This window comes from Octopus bimaculoides, chromosome 17, assembly GCF_001194135.2.
Source record: "Octopus bimaculoides isolate UCB-OBI-ISO-001 chromosome 17, ASM119413v2, whole genome shotgun sequence".
Taxonomy (NCBI): Eukaryota; Metazoa; Mollusca; class Cephalopoda; order Octopoda; family Octopodidae; genus Octopus; species Octopus bimaculoides.
Window position 1 is genome coordinate 1,870,628 of NC_068997.1, and position 13,293 is coordinate 1,883,920.

Here is a 13,293-nt window from a genome sequence, read left to right on the forward strand (position 1 = left end):
TATATATATATATATATATATATATATATGTATATGTGTGTGTGTGTGTTTATATGTGTGCGTGGATGTATGTGCGTGCGTGCGTGTGTATTGTGTGTGTGTCTGTGCATCAGGATACAGGATGCAAATACGCACAAATATTTTCACTCACATTTCACATATTTAACCTTGCTCCGGCATTCGACAATATCACATTTTTTGTTTTCGCAAGCCAAGGCCAAGAGATATCTACTAAATACCTAATAAGCATCAAAGATTTGAAAGTGCTTGAAGCATCCGAGACACAATAGAAAATATTTATTTGTTCATGCATAAATATATACAAGCTTACATATATACATACATAAATCAATAAATAAATATACATATATATTCCTGTACACATGTTTACACGTATTCGCATGTACATGCTTACACATTAACATGCATGAATAGATGAGTACATATGCAAACAGAAACACTATTGTACATACAATATACTCATATACACACATTACCTCATAACTGCAAACATCTGTATTTTTTATTACTGTATTTACACAACATGCATACATACATCTCTTCCAAATACTCATTAATGTTTGCTTTAAAGATTTCTATTCTAAGTGACAATTTAGAAAAGACGGAGTTTAAGGATAAAGCAGATGCGCAATAAACAGCCAATTTGCAAATAAAATCTATAAAGGGAACGGTCAAAATATGCAAAATTTTTCTGATGTTCAACGCGTAACTCTTCAAACCCAATTTTCAATGGAGAGCAATGTAGGCTACTTTTGAAACTTTTACCCTCTAAAACCTATATTACACGGGAAGAAGGAAAATGTTGTGTATACTGGGAAAAGATAACTCAAATTTTTGGTATGGCAGCAGAAGTTTGAAATTTAAGCTGTTGCTTTAAGAGTAATGAAAGGCATGTCCTCATCCAGTTCACCACCTATCTTGAAACCTAACAAAAAATATTTTTGATTACACACGATTTGTGTACAGCATAGTTGGTTGAATATTTCTGCCAAGCTGTCAAATGTAAGAAAATATGAACAAAATCGATAACAAAATCGATAACAGAATCGGATGTACCCTAGGGACATTTACTTGTCTTTATTCATGAACTCTTAATTCACTTCAAGTGTGAGTACCATTTAAACTCATTTTCATTGTCGCACACACAAGAGTACTCTTATGGACTATAAATTTCGAAGTTATTTTTACGATCTAAAAACTTATTTTGGCAGTTGATAGCAAAGAATGGTATTAAACAATTAATCAAAATGAAGGTGCGTGGCTTATTGGTTAGGCTATTTGGCCACGAGTTCGATTCCCGGTGGTGCATAATGTCCTTGAACAAGACACTTTATTTCACGTTGCTCCAGTTCACTCAGCTGGCAAAAACGAGCAGTATCAATAATTCAAAGTGTTAACCTTCTTACATTCTGTTTCACGCCGAATCTCCTTGAGAATTCCGTTAAAGCTACGCGTCTCTGTGGAGTGCTCAGCCACTTGCACTTTAATTTCACGAGCAAGCTGTTTCATTGATCACATCAACTCGGACCCTCACCGTCGTAACCGACGGAGTGCCGGATAATTAGTCAAAGAAATCTGGGATTATGTGTGTAATCATGTTTGTAATTGAAATTATTTCAGGTAAAAAGACAAATATGTTTCTCATTGCGTTTTGGAAGTGTAGGAAGAAGTTTGTTTCCCAACCACATACTTCTGAGTTCATTCCTTTGGCTATTATCTCCTACAGTAGTTTCGGCCGACGAACGCCTTCTGAGTGGATTTGGTAGAGGAAACCTAAGGAAGCCCGTCGTGTGTGTGTGCGCGTTTGTCCCCTACCACCGCTTAACGACCATTGCTGGTGCTTTTACGTCCCCGTAACTTAGCGGTTCAATAAATGGACAAATAGAATACGTACCATACTTAAGTACTAGAGTTTATTCGTTCGTCTAAACCCTTCAGAGTGGTGCCCCAGCATGACCACAGTCCACTGACTGAAACAAGTAGAAAACAAAAATATAATTAAGCAAAAACCTTAGAGCAGTGCCGATCAAGAATTGTTTTGTAGAAATGATAAAAGAAATGGAAGAGATTGAGGAAGACAAATACAAAGATTTATTCCAAACTCACATTGAAACACTCACGAGTTAACATCTTAAAGAACTAACCAAACTGCATGCGCCAAATTCAGATAGCAAAGATATTTTATAACATTAATCATTTATCTAATACACTTGAAGCGATTTTCATAAAACGAGCCATATTTTGAACAAACCAAAAAAGTTAGCGGATCTATGATTGAGGTGGTGATTCATCAGAGGAATATGAAATGACCATTCCCAAGAAGAGAGTAAAGCAGCCATACTCGTGATACCTTTTCTTTATATATATATATATATATATATATATATATAAAATAGTGAAAATCTAACAAAACCTGTGGTACCATACTGCTTTTTTCTCGTTTCATGTTTTTCTTTTTTACTTGTTTAAACTAAATATGGTTACATGTACTTTTATACAAAGTTACCTTTTGCCTATAATGTAGGAATACGTTTTGATTGAGCTACGAAAAATTATGTTGGGATGAGATATTGTGTTTGTGTATGTCGGAGTATGATAGGTTTGCAACTGTGTTATAAATAAGTGTATATTTCATTCAGTAATTAAAAGAAATTTTCTGCAGAAAAACCGTTTTAACTTTCTCTGAAAATGAAGTTTCAGTTAGCAAAATAAGAAGAGAGCATTAATTTCGTTAATCGATATGTGCACAAGAGAGAGACAGAGAGGTAGAGAAAAGAAGAGATAGAGAGAGAGAAGTAGAGAAAAGAAGAGATAGAGAGAGAGAGAGAGAGCTGAAGTATAAAATCTCTCAGATATTGCTCTTTAAACTCGTTTGTATATATCACCACAACATATTAACCTCTCGATATATTTTTCTATTCCACACCCTGCCAATTTTCTCATTTCACCTCCATAAATATTCTTTTCATGTAATATTTCAAGTTTAAGTCTGCAATTTATTCATAACTAACATAAATAAAGCTTTTTTTCTAAATTTACTTTTATTACTTTGTCTTTTTTTCTATGTTTACATGGAGACTAATCGCTTCATTACAATCAAACAACTGAATAATTGATGTCTTATTTCTAAATTACATCACATTGTCTTTTATTTAGGTGTCTTTATATTTGTTTTCTTTTCAGTAACAGGTTCATGGTAGCTGTAAAATTGCTGCTGAACAGTCAGGGGTATGCCATAGAAAATTAATTGGTGCCTAAAGAACAAAACAATATTACTCTCTACAGCAAAGATCTACACCTTCTCCTCCAAACAACATAAACGGGCTAAATTTCCTTCATGAGAAATATGTTTATTTAAATATGTTGGTTGAATAAGCCGTCAGGCAAAACAGATTATATTATGCATATATATGGGTGCATACGCGTACATTATGTATGTGTGTGTACGCGTGTGTGCGTATGTGTATGCATGCATATGTATATGCCAGTACACACACATGCATGGATACACGTCTAGCAAGAATACTTAGTGTGGTGTATTTCAGTATGCATGCATATGTGTCTACTTGCGTGCGTACAAAGAATAGTTATTATGTGTAGATTTGACGATCATTTCCGTTCTTTGGTTAACTCAATAATTGTTTTCCTTCATCCCCCACAAGGTCCGTTCTTAATGTCTTTGATATTTTCTGTCAATATATGCCAGGTTACAGATAAAGAACATATAGACTACAACACAGAACGAAATACGTCGATATACAACAAGGTTATCTGAGACCCACTAACCTGGTTTCTCAAGACATCAAGGGGAGTGTCATCAAAGAAATAAAACAAAAACAAATGTTTGATCAAAGACATCCGTTCTGTAGGTCTTAAGAAATACGAAGAAAACTGAAAAAAAAAAGAGAAAAGTTTCATAATATTCCCCATTCCTGTATCCTGCAAAGAATTTAGCCACATATAGACATGGTGTGAACATTTGGTAAATGCCAGATATTCAGTTGGAACTATCTGAAAATTTGTGAAAAGGTCTCAGAGTTGATGGAAATGACTTAATTGCCTTCAAGTCAGATTTGGCCAAGCGAGAGTAGCTAATGTAAAATGGAGAAATAATCCGTAATCTCTGTTCTGTGACTCTGGTACTTTTCGAACGACGAATTCTCTGTTAGCTGGTTTTTGTCGGATCCTATAGAGTTTGAAAAATAACATAAAACATGTGCAAGATTAAAAAAGACATATGGTGAGGACTCATAGGTGTTATTTGATTATAGAACTTTTTAATAAGGGATGACATGGGCTTAAATAACACCTATAGTAATCTGTTATACTCTCGAACCTGTAACTACAACACAAAATAACAACAGAACCACTATTCTTCGTCAATAAGTCTGACAAGGATATTCGTTCAAGTCAAAATTGAGAAAACTTGGAAAACATCTGTAACAAATACATCTTACTGCTTTATCAAAACAACCGTAAAGATTATACGGTCGATCAACATGGTAGTTATAACAGACAGTCTCCCTCAGATTTCTCATCCAATTCTCGATGTAGCTACCCAGTACTAGTTACAACCAGATTCTCAGATGACGTATAATGTGATCCTAATAACAGTGTACTTAATTATAAAGAACTGATGGCCATTGTTGTCATATCTTTCGTCCTCTTCCGTGGGCTGTGTACCTAGTTGTGATGAAAAAACTTGCATGTCAATATAATTCCAAGAAAGATGGAATCGAATTAACTTCTGGTCGGGAAATTATAGTAACAAAACTAAGCTACGTTCAAGAGTATTCCAGCAGCGAACTACCCGCCCATAGTTACGACATTTTCTATAAAGGACATCATCCTTTCTTAAAAGTAAGAGCAATTTGAGGTAGATTTGTCTGGTATTTCTAGGTTTGTGACCGGGGTAATTGTTTGAAACACACTATGTAGAACCATTCCATAAAAAAATTCTACTTACACTGTCCTTGTATTAAACGGATATCTTCGTTGCACCGAATTGTGCAAGTGATGCATTGGTGCAGTGAATCGAAGAATTTCCATAGAAATAGGCAGCAGCAGCAACAACAACTCATGGTGTTAGAAATGCCAGAACAGGTGGAATTGTCAAATTAGAAAGATCTGTTGCAGATTTTCATGCTTAATGTATCATGTAATTGATTGCAGATGTTATTGTCTAATTACGTTAATTAATTGACACATAAATCTGATGGTTTTCTCTGCGGATCGAGAGAGAAGAGAGAAAGAGAAAGAGAGGGAGGGAGAAGGTTACTCAGTGAATTCTTAGTTTAGACATCTTCATTTTTCTTCGTCATTTTTAGACTCAAGACAGACTGTATGTCACTCGAAATAAAAAAAATAAAAAACAACTTACATAACGTTTTTAATTAAACTATTTCTCTCAGATCTTTATTATATTTAGAAGGAAGTCAATCACCATTGTTTCGATATGTTCTATCTGTGTGTGTTTCTCTCTTTTTTACCATCTGTCTGACCAATTATTTCTTTCATTGGAGTTTGCTTTCATTGATTGCGAGAAGAATGGCTTTATGATATGTGCGACAGTTTCTGTAAAAATTGTTGATGTTCCTATTATTGTAATAACTGTTGTTGTTGCTGTTGTTAATGTTAACGTAGTTACTGTTATTTTTGTTCTTGTTGCTATTATAATGTCGTCGTTCTTAATTTGGCAGTTTGTATGTGATACTATGAAATATATATTTACAATATTTAAATACAGGCACAGGTATAGCTGTGTGGTAACAAGTTTGCTTTCCAACTACATGATCCCTTACTCAAGTGTCTTTCAATGTACGCTTGGGCCGACCAAACCCTAGTGAGTGGATTTAGTTGACGGAAACTGAAAGAAGCCTGTCATGTGTGTGTATGTATATACATAAATGTGTGTGTGCGTTTGTGTGTGTGTGTGTACCTTTGTTAATTACCAACCATCGCTTAACAATTGGTGTTGGTTTATATACATCCCTGTGGCCTAGCAGCTCGGCTTAAGAGACCATTAGTATAACTACCAGGTTTGAGAGAAAAGTAAGTACGAGGTCGATTCGTTTGACTAAAACTATCAAAGCCGGTGCACCAGCATGGCCGCAGTCCAACGAATTGAAACAAGTAAAGGATAAAAATAAATCTAATAATTTCATGTCTACATTTTTGGTAATTGTTTATATTAATTATTTGATTTGTGGCTAATTAATGTGGCACAGTGATCAAAGAAGATAGAAGAACCGGACGAAATATCTCCGGTATTGAGTTTCAGATAGAATCTGGAATCTGCGAAATTTTTTGATGGTCTTGGCTGTCTGTGATAGTGAATCCACACGAGTACTCGAGCAGAAGGGTTAGAAGAGTCGGCAAAAGGATTCGGGCAGAAGAATACACGGTTGTACTCGGATAGAAGAATCCACAGTAGTACTTGAGCAGAAGATTCCACGGGAGAACTGAGACGGAAGAGTCCATGGGAGTAGTTGGGCGAAAGAGTCTGTCGACTCACAATACAAACACAATCATACACATAAATGCACAGACAGACACACGCATAAACACACTAACAAACATACACACACGCACACAGAATCAAGTATACACAAACACGCATACACTGTGTATGCCTATGCATGTGTGTGTTCGCTCACGTGCGTCTACGTAGGTTCCGTCTGCGCGCTTGCGCGTGCATTTGTAGACAGATGTAAGTGCGATTTAGTCACAGCATGTCCAGGACAAGTTATATTGCCCTCGTTAACCAAAATAAATAAATGTCTTTCTAATTATATCTGTCTCTTGCGTAATGAAGAATTAATCGTAACATCTGTAAAATTCTATAACATTTACATTTAGACTGCAGATTGTACGGATACACTCCCACCTGCTAATTATGTGCGCGTGTGCGGAAAGTATTCAAGTAATCACACATGTGTATAAACACATGTATATATATATATATATATATATATATATATATACGCATACACACATATATACACACACCACACATATATACATACACATATTCATACACACACACATATATATATATATACACATATATACACACACATAGACACATATCTACATACATATATACAGACACATACACATATATCTACATATGTATATATGCGCATAAATACATATATACACACGCACATGTATACATACACACACACAAATACTCTCTCACACACACACACATATATACACACACATATACACACACACATATATATAAACACACATACAGTCACGTTATGCACACAAAAATATGAACACATACATGTGTGTGCCTGCTCATAGTATTCGAGTAGTCACAAATGAGCACACACATGCCTATGACAAGCCCATAGCGTATGTACGCATGGACGCATGGACGCAGTTCGTGTATAAGTTGTATCTGTGTATTTATATGTTACACACACGCACACATATATACATAATATTTATAAAGTCCTACCTTAATCAGATCAGCGTTAATGTAAAACTACCTGACGTATTTAATTAACAAAAAGAGAACTTTACTGTAGGGGTAGAAATGGTAGGTGGAACGTAATGAAATATATGTAAACACGTCTAAAATCTTAATTGATATTTGCAAATTAATATCTTCACCATGTGATTTTTTTTTGTTTGTTTTTGACAATTCAGAAAATAAATATTAAATAAAACCATGGGTAGATTTACTTGCGAAAGACAGCTGTTCCACATACAGACAATATCTAACACTGGTTGTTAATCCGTATTATAAATAGTTTACGCTTTTCTTCCGACGTTGTTGTTTGAGCCAGGGCAGCCATAATCCAGCAATTCAAGGATCAATATATTTAAACCGTACCTGTTCGTTTTTATATTTAAAAAAATCTTCAGCTAAAATATGGAATTCTTTTGGCTACTATTCTATCTAATTGAGCTGTCACATAGCGGCTCTCTCCTCAATAACCTGTGCATGACAAGTAATCAGGGGGAGACCTCCTCATTCGTTAGAGCCTTGAGCCTCGACTTACCGCTGGCTAAGAAATCGAGTATTGGAAGGGTTGGCTGCAAAAACTATTTGAAAAAAATGCAAGTTCTCATTATGAACATACATAACTTTACTACATCTAAGTCGAAAATATTCTTCGGGGGAAGATGAACAGCACTAAAGTAAATACAATCCTTTATTTTGAAAAAGAAAAAAATGAGAAATATAACCAACATAAAAAAAAAGTGTTGAAGTTCAGAAATTGCCTATAGGCAAAATAATAATAATAATAATAATAATAATAATAATAATAATAATAATAATAATAATAATAATAATAATAATAATAATAATAATAATAATAATATGAGTGGTTTCTTTCACTACCACAGCAATGAGCCCAAAGTGCGGGATTAGGTAAGATACATGCAACAACCTTGTCTCAAACACTTGGACAATATAAAATAAGAAGTATTTAATACTGGTGGAAGTCGTTAGCCATAGTCCGGGCTAAACCGCTACATAAAGTAACAACCTGATTGATGAACAATTGGCCAGCATGAACAGGTAAATCTACAATCAGCTTAAATGGCAAAAACATATTGAGGTCTTTCATCCAGGTTGACAACGGAAAAACGGAGAATAACAAAAAGGAATACAAACGAGACATTGACTTAATGTGATTGACCCACCACATTGGCCAATTGTAAAGTCACGTGGACTGACGGATTTTATAGTATTTCAGTTTGCTGCATTTTTAAATATCAATTACATTTTCACCACAATGGATGGCAAAGTCGGCTGAGCAAAGAGAAAATGCTTGGAAGTATTTAGTTGCATGTTTCCCGGTTCCTAATTCGTGCCTCACTTGATTGATTGCCATTTAGTCACTTACCAAAACACCAACCTTTGGCCACAGATGTCCTCTCTCAACAACACCCACGGATGTATGATCCACAGATATCCTGTTTCACTTTTATCATCACACACCGACAGCTGTCTTTCTCCATCGTTGTCAATCTCTGTCCCTCGATTTGAGAAGCCATATTGTTTCTTTACAGATGTGCAACTTTGCAATTAAAAATTCAAAGGTTTGCCAGTTGGAGCGAATATTTTATAAAACCAACTAGCTTCAGATGATACTGAGTGGCTTACTAACCAAACCATACAGTACAAACGAAAATAACGTTCTTCAAAAGTAAAATTCAATAGTACTTCAGGAGCTTCAATGAAACTTCCTTCCTCTGCAAACATGATAATTCTGTTATAGGCTCAAGGCTTGAAATTTTGGGGAAGGATGCTAGTCGATTACACCGACAACAATGATCAACTGGTAATTTTTTATTGATCCCGAAAGGAAAGAAGGCAAGAGTAATCTCAGTGGAATTTGAAAACAGAACATGATGAGCCGGAATAAATGCTGCCTTACTAATAATAATAATTCTTTGTACTATAGGCACTTGGCATGAAAATTTGCGGCAGGGGGCCAGTTGATTACATCAAACCCATGATTAAATGGGAATTATTTTATCAGCCCTGAAAGGATAGAAGGCAGAGTCTACTGCAGCTTGATATGAACTCAAAAATTGCCGAAGCAAATACAAGATATTATTTCGCCCGATATTTTAATGCTTACGCAGCTTATCAATACCACCGCCTGCACCATGACCATTACGATGGCGACGATAACGATTTCTTGCGTTCTGAAGGTGAAGAACAATCGATTAATGACGACTCTGCATAGAATAGGAATCTTAAATATTGATCCCTGGGAGGATGAAAGCATGAGTACGCAGTGGCGTGATTTGAACCCAGAATATACATGAATACAATGAAAGAGGAATATCGAAAATATAGGAATTTTGATGGAGAATTAATGAAAATAAAGCGATACGACACCAGTAAATGTCAAAATAGAAAAAAAAAGGAGTTACAGCAACAGGAAGAACAACAATAAAAGTAATTTAAGAGAAATATTAATAAAAGGATGGCAGCCTTATAGAAACGATGTAAACATAAATATTTGTTCATGAAATGTTGATGGAAATATAATTTAGAAGCAATATGTTCTGAGATGTTTGTATGGTGGATAGTGTTGTGATTTTGGTGAAAGAAACTGAAAGATTTGACAAATTCCAACCAAAGTGGCATAAAAGGAAGGGAAATGTTAAATATTGACTGACAAATATATAAATCATACACGAATTACTGCAAACATTGGTCATAAACAAAACTAATGTATATTGATACAAATGTATACATAAATGTGTCTGTATGTAAGTATTTTGTGTACTTGAGATGGGAAGTGTATAAAGGTTACACATACAACCACTCTTCTCCAATTATGTTCATCAATAAAATAGTGTTTAGCTGTATATTTTTCTACTTATGACCTTGAGAGAAATATGTTATGTTACTACATCCAGTTCCTTTTCAGATAAAATCCTCCTCCTCCTCCTCATCATCATTTCTGCCCATTCTTTATATTAAGCGTTCAAATTCCGCCGAGGACAACTTTGCCTTCATATTTAAAGGGTCAATAAAATAAAGTACTAGTCTAATGCGGGGCTTGATTAACCTTCTCTCCCTGAAAACAGCTTACCTTGTGCCAAAATTTGATGCAATTATTTTCAAAGCTGCAAGATGGCTGCATCGTTACAAGTGCTAGAGAAATGCTTGCGTCGTTTTAGGTTCGTATTTCTCCCCATGTTAAAACTGCGGGATTATTTACGTTGTGGACCAATCTACATGAAATAAGACACATTAAACAATATTAACCTAAATATGTGACACTTGAAATCAAATTCGATATCACCATTTCGAAAATGTGAGCTGAGTAAATACAGTCATGAATGAAATGCCTAGAGGGTGACCCTACTTCCACCGGTCCTTTTGTGACCACCCAGTAAACTTGATAAGCCGAAAAAGTTGAAGTAATGAGCTTAAGAAGTTCACAACAACAGTAAATAATTGGGTCTATCCACTTTGCGTTGAAGCAAAAATGATTCTGAACTCAAATTCAAGAATATCTTTTGTCAAAGTACGAGAAAATGGAAATTCAAAACTATATTATTATAATTCTATAGCAACCCAGCTACAAAATTATTTGAAATCAATTTGCAGATTACGAAACGCTTCTGGCAGTTCAGCAATAAATTTGTCACGGGGAGGAAATTCTAGTAAACGATAAGCAAACATATAATAGAGGACGATAGGAAAGCTAAAATATAGCTCGTTGCCGGTACATTTTGATTTTACTTTATCGTTTCTAAACTTCATTTACATACCAAAGATAATTACCTGGAAACTAAGCGATACTTAATAAACCATATTCTTTGTATAGTCTAATTGATAATGAAAAAAAATAGTTTCTTCTACCAACAAATGGCAGAGTGGATTAAATTTTGCTATCTATACAGATAAATGAAATTTATTGACGCGTAATTTGATGCGAAGATTTTTCTGCCGTTGATAGATCGACTGAAGAAAGGAAATTATTGGGAGGTAAACTTACTTATTGATCTGAGAGTCAGAGAGTTCATATCTGGTTCATAGCCTTCGCATTCAGAGCAAGAGAAATATGACGTAAACACACACACACACACACACACACACACACACACACACACAGATATATATTGATAGAAATGGTAAGACAACAAAAGAATGAAAGAGACCTCGATATTATGTAAAGAGAGGAATTCATCTGTAAATACAATATGTAACAATTATTCGGTAGTCATAATAAAACTCCGAGATGGCGGCGTGGGTTTCCGCCCTGACATCCGAAACTCGGTGTTTTATCATAGCTACCGAATTATTGTCACATATTATATTTACAGATATATATATATATATATATAATTTCAAAAAAACAACAAAGTGAGGACGTAATGCGGATAGTGTTATTGGACGCTCAGGAAAGGAAAGAGAGAGTGTATGACGTTTCGGGCGTAGCCCTTCGTCGGAAAGATGGAAAGTTCGGAGAATGGAAGAACGGAGAAAGAGGAAAATGTGCGTGTGCGAATATATATATATATCATATTTAATTTTCATTGAAAACTTGTTCACTGTTCTCGGTTCTGTTAACGGCTAGGCGTTCAGACAAGTATACAGGCATTGATGTAGCAACATTTGAAATCTGCCTGAAGGAGACTAATAAAATTTGCGATTAGAAACGTATTTGAAAAGTCCGAAACCTAGGTACTCGATTATCCGATTCTAGGATGTCCATTTACCGAATGTTCTTCCGAGACGTAAGACGAAATTGTTTTATGCTCGCTGCCCTCACACGTTTTTGCCAGTATATACACAGTCAAGCTTTACTATAGCGTCGTAAATTTATTGACTGCTAGTTCCAGTAAACATTGGTGCTTTGTTGTACCATTATATATAAGTCTCTATAAACACTATAATTTTGTATTTGAATTAAGTGCAAAGTGACTGAGTATTTTACGTGGAAGACCCTCTCTGCACCATAGCTAATGAACGAGTTAAATCATCTACTTGACGGTTAGCTAAACACTTTTTGTCTATTCACTTAGTCACATGATTGGAGTCGGCCTCAGGTTCTGGTAAAAGGAGCATTTACCCAAGATACCAAGCAGTAAGATCGAATTCGAATCCTGTGATAGTGAAGCAAACTTTTTAGCCCGGTCGGCCATGCTAGACTTATGTCAGAAGTAGAGAGTGGCAAGAAAGTAAAGAAAAAGAAGGGAAATAACAAGGACACTACAACCAGTCCTGATCAGCCTAGCTTTCCACGCAGCCTTTGCGGTCCCCAATCGGGCTCGTTGGGCATCAGTAAGCTTGCAATAGACGTGGACATTCCCCTTCGAAAATCTTTGTTCGTGAAGCCGTTTCGTGCACCGGATAATGAATGAAGTCGACTAACGAATGCAGGGATGATATAACTATCGCCCCAGTGTCTAAAGGCATTTGCTATGTGTTTTCTATGGATTAATTTTACTTTTCAATCGGTTATATTTCTATCATTTAGGTATTAGCCATTAGTCATCCGAACCCACTTCTTTCATTTTAATTATTTCTAGCTAACCACTTGGCACAGTTATTCCTTCAAATTTTGAAAATGTTCTCGGTTTCCGTAAGTGTGCCTTTAACAACTTTGTCGGTTATGCGCAAATTTAATCCGGGTTCAGGCCCACTGCGTGGCACTTTGGGCAAGTGTCTTCTACTGTAGCCTCGGGCCGACCAAAGCCTTGTGAGTGGATTTGGTAGACGGAAAGTGAAAGACGCCCGTCGTATATATGTATATATATATATATATATATATATAT